Source organism: Scyliorhinus torazame, chromosome 5, assembly GCF_047496885.1.
Source record: "Scyliorhinus torazame isolate Kashiwa2021f chromosome 5, sScyTor2.1, whole genome shotgun sequence".
Taxonomy (NCBI): Eukaryota; Metazoa; Chordata; class Chondrichthyes; order Carcharhiniformes; family Scyliorhinidae; genus Scyliorhinus; species Scyliorhinus torazame.
In genome coordinates, this window is record NC_092711.1 from 99692136 (window position 1) to 99701727 (window position 9592).

Genomic DNA, 9592 nt, shown 5'->3' on the forward strand with positions numbered 1-9592 from the left:
TCGACGGAGTAGACCATCACCCGACCATCTGAAGGAAGACCAGAGCCAGGGACAGACCAGACCAAGGACTGAACATTGAGGACTACAAGATTCGAGATACAGATAAAGGTCAATATCTGTCTGAGACTTGCCAGTCACTCTGAATTAAGTTCAGGTCTTGTGCATAATAGCTTTGCAGTTTGAATTAAGTGTGTGTGTGATCGAATAACAATAACAAATATGTGATAGTGAATAAATATTGAATCATTGTATGAAACATAGTCACAGGGGTGCTGGAGGGGAGGCTAGTGGCGCTGGTAAGTGTATATGGTCACATTGGGACGATGTAGGATTCGCAAAGAAGGTGTGTAGAGCCATCCCCAACTTGGATGCACACAAACGGATGGTGGGGGGCGGGGGGGGGAATGTGGACTGGAACCTGTAGCAGGAGCCAAGGTTGGACAGGTCACGCTGCGCTCGCAGGTTCCGTCAGTGGGGGGGGGGGGGGGGAGGTGCTGGCTGGGCTAATGGTGGAAATGGGAGGGGTGGACCCATGGAGGTTTCTGCACCGAGGGAGCGGGAGTACCCGTTTTTCTCAGCAGTTCATAATGTGTACTCGCGGATTACTTTTTCATGGTGGGGAAGGTGCTGCTGGCTGGGGTTAAGGGGTCGGAGTACTCCGCAATTGCAACATCAGATCATGCTCTGCATTGAGTGGATATGGTACTGGAGAAGGGGGTGGTACAGGAACCAGGGTGGAAGTTAGATGTGGGACTGTTGGGGGACCAAGGGGTCTGAAAAATTGAAAAAGTAATTGAGGAATATGTAGGTTTCAGTTGCTTGGGTGAGGTGTCAAAGGTGGTTGTTTGGGAGGCTCTAAAGACGGTGGGAGGGGTGAGGTGATCTCGTTCAAGGCTAGGCAAGACAAAGATGAGAGGTTGGAGCATCAGAGGGTAATAGATATGCTGGAGGTAGATAGGAGGTATGCAAAAGATAGGGACCCAGCGAAGTTGGAAAAGAGAAAGGAACTTCAGTCGAGCTTTGACCAACTAGCTACCAGCAAGGCGGTATGCCAATTGGGGCGAGCAAGGGATGCAGTTTACGAGCATGGAGAGAAGGTGGGGCATGTTGGTGGGTCAGCTCCGGAGGGAGGCTGCAGCAAGGGAAATTGTCCAGGTGTGGGACAGGGCAGGGAAGTTGGTGGTAGCTCCAAATCAGATTAACAAGGTCTCAGGAATTTTCTGAGAGGTTGTACAGGTCTTAGTCACCTGGGGGAGGCCAGGAGATGTAGAAATTTCTAGATGAGCTGGAGTACCCAAGGTTAGGGGAGGGGGAGAGGACGACATTAGAAGGGGTGATAGTGGAGCAGGAGATAAAAGATGCGATTGGGAGGATGCAGTCGGGGAGGTGACAGGGTCGAATTGGTTTCCGGTGGAATATTATTAAAAAATTCAAAGATAAGCTGGTACTACTGATGGTGCGGATGTTTGAGGAGGCGATGGGGAAGGGGGTGTTACCACAAACTTTTGGGCAGGCACTGACTTCCCTGTTGCTTAAAAGAGATAAGGATCCGACGGAGTGTGGGTCGTATAGGCCCATATCACTTTTAAATGTGGCGCAAAGATATTGGCGAAGGTACTGGCAGGTAGGCTGTAGGAGTGCCTCCCGAAGGTGACAGGTGAAGATCAGATGGGGTTTGTGAGAGGGAGGCAGCTCTTTTCGAACATTAGGAGGGTATTGAACGTGGTTATGGCATCAAGGAATCAAAGGTGGTTGTGGCAGTGGATGCCGAGAAAGCGTTTGACCGGGTAGAATGGGTGTACTTGATGCCAGTTCTGGAGTGGTTTGGGTTTGGACCAAGATTTGTGGACTGGGTAAAGCTACTGTATAAGGAGCCAAGGGCGAGTGTCCGCATAAATAACATCAGCTCAGAATACTTTTCTCTCCATCGTGGGACGAGGCAGGGATGTCTATGTCCCCCCTGCTTCTTGCATTCGCGATTGAGTCACTGGCCATCGCGTTAAGAGGTTTGAGGGTATTGACAGGGATAGTGTGGGGGGGGGATATAGCATAGGGTGTTCTTATATGCCGATGACTTATATGTGTCAGAACCGAGTGTGCCAACAGGGGGAATATTGGAGCTGCTTCGGGTGTTTGGGTCTTTCTCGGGATACAAATTAAATCTAGACAGAGTGAGTATTTTGTGGTGTCTCGGCCAGTCGTGGGGGGGGGGGGGGGGGGGCGGGAGGCTGCCATTCCATAAGGCAGGGACTCACTTTAGATACCTGGGGGTGCAGGTTGCTTAGGATTGGGGGGGGGGGGGCGGGGGCACCATAGCTACAACATTTATAGTTTAGTGGGGAGGGTGAAAGCCGATCTGGCAAGGTGGGATGGTCTCCCTTTGTCACTGGCGGGTTGGGTACAGGTGGTTAAAATGAACGTGTTGCCACGATTTTTGTTTGTTTTCCAATGCCTGCCGATTTTACTCCCAAATGCATTTTTTAGAGAGGTTGAAGGGTAGTTTACCTCGTTCATATGGGGACGAAAGGTGGCCAGAATTAGAAAGGTGCTATGACAGAGAGGAAGACAGGCAGGGGGTTTGGGTCTTCCGAACCTGATGAATTATGGAGAATATGGAGAAGGTACAGAGCTGGGTCAGAGGGGTTGACTCCCAGTGGGTCAGAATGGAGGAAAGTTTGTGTCAGGGGTCGAGATTGAAGGCGCTAGCAACATCACCGCTCCCGACGGCCCCGGGGAAATACTCAGGGAGTCCGGTAGTAATAGCTTTGTTGAGAATTTGGAGGCAGTTTCGCCAGCACTTCGGGTTGGGGACAGGGTCAAGTGAAATGCCGATTCGGGGAACCATAGATTTGACCCAGGGAAGTGGGATGTAAATTTTCAGATATCGGAGGTGAAAGGAATGAGGAGACTAAAAGATTTGTTTCTTGGGAATCGGTTTGCAGGATTGAAGGAGTCTGTCTCTGCAAAGATCTGTAGAGGGGGTAGTATTGAGGAAGCAAGGGGGCTGCAGAAGGATTTGGACAAGCTGGGAGAGTGGGCAATGAAGTGGCAAACAAAATACAATGTGGAAAAGTGTGAGGTTATGCACTTTGAAAGGAGGAATTTAGGCATAGACTATTTTCTAAATGGGGAAATGCTTAGGAAATCAGAAGCACAAAGGGACTTGGGACTCCTTGTTCACGATTCTCTTAAGGTTAACATGCAGGTTCAGTCAGCAGTAAAGAAGGCAAATGGAATTTTTATTTTTAACAAACAATTTTATTGAGGTATTTTAGGCATATAGAAAAAGTGACATTGTACAGTACAAAAAAAAAGTCAAGACACAAATTAAACATAGTGCAAACCACGGCTCTGTTCACGCAAGGACCTGCCTCAATATCCCTCTACTCTACTCTATCCTAGCCCCACCCTGCTCCACTGCTGACGCTTACTCCTCTGCGAAGAAGTCAATAAATGGCTGCCACCTTCGGATGAACCCTAATAGCGAACCTCTCACGGCGAACTTGACTTTCTCTAGGCCAAGAAAGCTCGCCATGTCCGATAGCCATACCTCAGCCCTCGGGGGCTTTGAGTCCCTCCATGCTAACAGTATTCGTCGCTGGGCTACCAGGGAAGCAAAGGCCAGAACTTCAGCCTCTCTTTCTTCCTGGACTCCCGGGTCCTCCGAAACCCCAAAGATTGTCACCTTAGGGCTCATTACCACCCCAGTTTTCAATACCCGGGACATGACATCTGCGAATCCCTGCCTATACCCCGAGTTTAGGGCACAACCAGAACATGTGTACATGGTTAGTTGGCCCTCCGGCGCATCTAGCACACTTGCCTCCAGCCCAAAGAATTTGCTCATACGGGCCACTGTCATGTGGGCCCGGTGCATGACCTTAAACTGGATCAGGCTGAGCCTGGCGCATGTTGCGGTCGTGTTTACTCTGCTCAGGGCTTCTGCCCAGATACCGTCCTCCATCTCCTCCCCCCCGAACTCCTCTTCCCACTTAAGCTTCAGGTCCTCGGTCTGCGTATCCTCAGCTCCCATTAGTTCCTTGTAGACGTCTGAGACTCTACCCTCTCCCACCTCTCCCCTAGAAACTACCCTGTCCTGCCTCCCCTTCGGCGAGAGACATGGGAAGCATGACACCAATCTGCGTACAAAATCCCACAACTGTAAGTATCTAAATTCGTTCCCCCTCGCCAGCCGAAACCTCTCCAGCGCCCTCATGCTCGGAAACTGCAGGTCTACCCAGTGCAGAGCATGGTCCGATATGGCAATTATTGAATATTATGCCCTCACCATTCCGGCCAGCAGGTCCCTACTCACAACAAAGTAGTCAATTCTGAAATACACCTTGTGGACGTGGGAGTAGTATGAGAACTCCCTCGCCATCGGCCCGCTAAATCTCCATGGATCTGCTCCCTCCGTTTGCTCCATGAACCCTCTCAGTTCCTTCAGAATATCCAATTCACCTAACAGCACGTCTTTCGGGACATGTGGGAGGAAACCGGAGGAAACCCACGCAGACACGGGGAGAACGTGCAGACTCCACACAGACAGTGACTCAGGCCGGGAATCGAACCTGGGACCCTGGCGCTATGGAGCAACTGTGCTAACCACTGTGCTACCATGAACGTGTCCAGGGAATGATGAAAAAATGAGCTTCACATCGGTAAATAGTCGAATCCTGAGTAAAGGAGAGAATTTTTAAAATCTGGAAACGATAAACATAACAATGAATAGTCAGTATGAATTTAAAATGGTAAAATCTTGTCTGACCAAAGTTATGTGTTTTGCTGCTTGTGCGAGTGCTGCTTATCATTAGGTGTCAGCAACCTTCCTCTTCAAGCAATGTGGTTCCTGACAATTCCATTGAGTGATATGAATGGTACGATTAGAGTCAGACAGTTTTTTCAGGAGTGAAAAATGCGCTTTAACCCATTATAATATAATAATAATCGCTTATTGTCATGAGTAGGCTTCAAAGAAGTTACTGTGAAAAGCCCCTGGTTGCCACATTCCGGTGCCTGTTCGGGAGGCCGGTATGGGCCTCCATGTGTGTCCACATCAAGCACCTATTTACTCTAATCCCATTTTCCAGCACTTAGTCCATAGCCTTCCATGCTACAGCATTTCAAGTGCTCATCTAAATACTTCTTAAAATGTTGTGAAGTTGACATTCTCTACCACACTTTCAGGCAGTGAATTCCAGATTCCCACCGACCTCTGTGTGAAAATGTTTTTCTTTGCATCTCCTGTAAACTTCCTGCCATTACCTGAAATCTATGCCCCTGCTTATTGACCCCTCCGGTAAGGGGAAAGTTTATTTTCCCGGCCCACTGGTTATTGACCCCTCCGCTAAGCTAAGGGGAAAGTTTCCTTTCTAGGCCCACTGGTTATTTACCCCTCCGCTAAGGGGAAAGGTTCCATCCTGTCCACCACATCTATTCACCACTAATTCACTCGATAATTTTATACACATCAATCAGGTCCCTCTCAGCCTTCTCTGCTCCTAGGAAAACTCCAGACTATCCAGTTTCTTTTGTTAGCTGGAATACTCCAGCCCAGGCCATCCTGGTAAATCTCCTCTGCATCCTCTCGAGTGCAATCACTTCCTTCCAGAACTGCACACACTACTCCAACTGTGGTCTAACCAGCATTTTATTCAGCTCCATCAGGGCGGCAAGGTAGCACAGTGATTAGCAGTCGCTTCACAGCTCCAGGGTCCCAGGTTCGATTCCCGCCTTGGGTCACTGTCGGTGTGGAGTCTGCACGTTCTCCCCATGTCTGCGTGGGTTTCCCCCGGGTGCTCTGGTTTCGTCCCACAGTCCAAAGACGTGCAGGTTAGATGGATATTTAAAGATTTAATCACCTGCTAATGCTCGCATTCCAAGCATTGTCTGGCATCTTTGAATTTGTCTATATATATGTTTCTGGAATATACCTCTTCATTCACCTATGGATATGCCCACCAAGGTCCCTCTGATCCTCTGTAGTTCTTCGGGTCCTACCATTAATTGTTTATTCCCTTGCCTTGTTTGCAGATTCTTTATCCAGCGTGAAACCACAGGCTGACCGTGTGCTCTGTAAAACCTGACATTCCACAGGCCCCACTTTCCTGGAACAACATGAAGAATCCCTTCATTTCCTCTCATCTGTTTAAAACCACAGAAAGGTCCAGTTTTCTCCTGGAGTTTGAGACAAATCAGCTTTCAAAAAGATGCAGAGTTTCAGCCAATGAGGGAGATCCGGGCTCAGCCCCGCCCCTCATTCACTCTGATTGGTTGAAGGACCAGCCCTTTCCATTCAGTCCTCCAGCTCCGCCCCTTCTTCCTATTGGTCCGAACCTGCCGTCAATCAGTCCCCGGGCATTGTGAGCTGGAGCAAACCCTTCACAATCATTGTCAGCTCTCTAGTTTGCAGCTGCAGAGCTTCTCCCTCCCTCCCGGGAACAGGCCCAGGTTAACGGGCACCATCCTGCATCAGACACTGGAGGATGGTTCACATCAGAGGATGGGGAGGGGGGGATAATAAATAAGAGCTTACACTTTGCACTCAAATCAATGAGGACTCTTATCTCTGGCAAGGAAGGAAACCCTGGCAGGTGGGTGGGGAGGATTCACAAACACCCGCTGGGGCCCCAAACCCCCAATAAGACCCATTGATTTTATTGTCAGTCTGCAGACAGGAGCTGGAGCACTGAACCCAGGCAGAGGAGAGGGAGGGAGAAAACTGGGAGTGGAGGAAAGAAATGGTGCAGATGGTGAGATGGGTTTGGATTTCAGCCCAGGGAGGGGGGAGAGTGTGTGGGACGGGGATTTACAGCTTTGGGGGAATAAGAGAAGAAAAAATGTTGCAGAGAAACTAGAATTGAGTTTCCTGAATTTCTATCCTGGACTGACAGTGGTGACTTTTGTAAATCCTTTTACAGGGTATTAAAAGGGGAGATTTCAAAGACTGGAAACTCAAACAGTTTTGCATAGATAGAGTGGATATTCAGAGATTTCTTTCCCAGGGTAGAGGGGTCAATTACTAGGGGGCATAGGTTTAAGGTGCGGGGGGCAAGGCTTAGAGGAGATGTACGAGGTACGTTTTTTACACCGGGTCGTGGGTGCCTGGAACTCGCTGCTGGAGGAGGTGGTGGAAGCAGGGACGATAGTGACGTTTGAGGGGCATCTTGACAAATACATGAATAGGATGGGAATAGAGGAATATGGACCCCGGAAGTGTAGAAGATTTTAGTTTAGACAGGCAGCAAGGTCAGCGCAGGCTTGGAGGGCCGAAGGGCTTGTTCCTGTGCTGTACTTTTCTTTGTTCAAACCAAATATTACAACAGCATTTGGCTAAGTTAATGGCTTCATCATTGCCTGGATATTACCAGCCTTTGAATGTGGAAGGAGAAATGTTTGCCTGTTCTACCTGTGGGAGAACATTACAAATAGCAGTGTGATTGGAAAAGGACAGAGGCACAGACACATCTGAGTGACAGTGTTCCAGTTCACTGACTGTGCAAAGTGCTTCAACCAATTACTCAGCCTGCACCATTCACATAGAGGAGGAAACATCCATATATTCTGTGTGGCCAAGGCTTCAACTGGTTGTCCGAACTGGAGAGATACAAGGACACCTGGATCATGGAGACATGGAAATGTGGAGACTGTGGAAAGGAATTCCATTGTCAATACCTGCTGGAAACCCACCGCGTATTCACAGAGGAGAGAGACCATTCACCTGCTCTGAATGTGGGAAAGGATTTACTCAATCAGCTGGCCTCATGTTACACCAGCGATATCATGCAGAAGACAAACCATTCAGCTGCACGTCCTGTGAAAAAAGGTTCAGGCATTCCTCTTCCCTCACTGCACACCAATACACTCACACTGGGGAGCGACCGCTCACCTGCTGCACTTGTGGGAAGGGATTCACTTGTTCTTCCGTCTTTACTGCACACCAGCGGATTCACACTGGGGAGAGGCCATTCACCTGCTACAAGTGTGGGAAGGGATTCACTCAGTTATCCAACCTGCTTACACACCAGCGGATTCACACTGGAGAAAGGCCATTCACCTGCTAAAAGTGTGGAAAGGTATTCGCTCAGTCATCCAATCTGTTTAGACACCAGCAGGTTCATGCTGAGAAGAGGCTGTTCACCTGTTCTGTGTGTGGGAAGGGATTCACTCAGTCAGCTAGACTCATGTTACACCAACGAATTCACTCCGGGGGCAGAGCATTCAGCTGCATGTCCTGTGCAAAGAGGTTCACGTCTTCATCTAATCTCACTATACACAATTGTGTTCACACCGGGGAGAGACCATTTACCTGCTCAGTTGCGGGAAGGGATTCACTCAATCATCCAGTCTGCTCAGACACCAGTGAAGTTACACCATGGAGAAGCTATTCAGCTGTAGTTTCATTGGAAAGACGCTCATAAAGTCATCCACCTTCAGTGCACACCAACAAATTCACAAAGGGCCGAGACCGACCATCGACGCTGTGGGAAGGGATTCACTCAGTCACGATATGAGCTGAGACATCAGCAAGTTGACAAGTGACTGCAGGGATTGGATTTTGCTGTTTATGCTGCTGTTATTCACATCCAGCATTGATGGTCTGACAATATCTGGTTTGATTCTGCTGATGTTAACAAACCCTAGAACTGGCTGCAGTTTAATATTTTCAGATGTCATTGATTCTCGGGGCTGCGATGTCCCATTTTCAAAGCAGCATCTGTGATATTCCCCTTCATTCACGAACTCTTAACAGGATCGTCCTAAATTGATGTTTGATCCAAAATCTACAATTCAGAGTTTAAAAGGTTCCACTGATTAACATCTTCAATTAGAAAGTGCTGATTAATCCTTGCTGACAATTGTTACTCACACATTCCTCACAGTAACATGTCCATTGTGAAATTACATTATCAAGGAGCATTAAACTAAACTGTGAAATATTTCAGAGGCACATCAATAAAAACTTCATCAATCAACATTGATATTGATTAAACTTGGAAGTCACTGTGTTCAATCATTTCTCACACAGCAAGATTGCACGAAACTGCAGAGTGTGGTGAACTCAGCCCAACGCATCACACAAGCTTGCCACCCTCCCATTGATTCTGTCTACACCTCCCGCTGCCTCAGAAAGGCAGACAGCATTGTCAGAGACCCCTCACACCCAGGGTTAGCCCTCTTCCAGACCCTTCCATCAGGCAGAAGGTACAGAAGTCTGAAGACCTGCACATCCAGATATAGGAGAAGCTTCTTCCCCACAGCTACTGACTCCTCAACGACTCTCCCTTGGACTGATCTGTTCCCTGTAAGAACACTATTCACGACGCCCTATGCTGCTCTTGTTTGGCCTTGTTCCGCACTGTAACCAATCACTATTTTGTTGATGCACCACAATGTACTCTGTCGATTATTCTTTTGTCTGCTATGTACGTACTGTGTACGTTCCCTTGGCCGCGGAAAAATACTTTTCACTGTACTTCGGTACATGTGACAATAAATATCAATCAATCAGCGGCAGCAGCCAGGGTTAGGGGATCGGGCGGGGAGTGGGCCGAGATAGAGTGCTCTTTCAGAGGGTCTGTGCAGACTCAAT

The 9592-nt window shown here is 48.5% G+C and overlaps 1 long non-coding RNA gene across 1 annotated transcript in view; it reads left to right on the forward strand.

Annotated features, from left to right (window-relative positions):
* The window catches only part of LOC140419167 (uncharacterized), a 415920-nt gene that overhangs the window by 54394 nt on the left and 351934 nt on the right, over nucleotides 1–9592 (forward strand). The gene's annotated exons all lie outside the window — the stretch shown is intronic.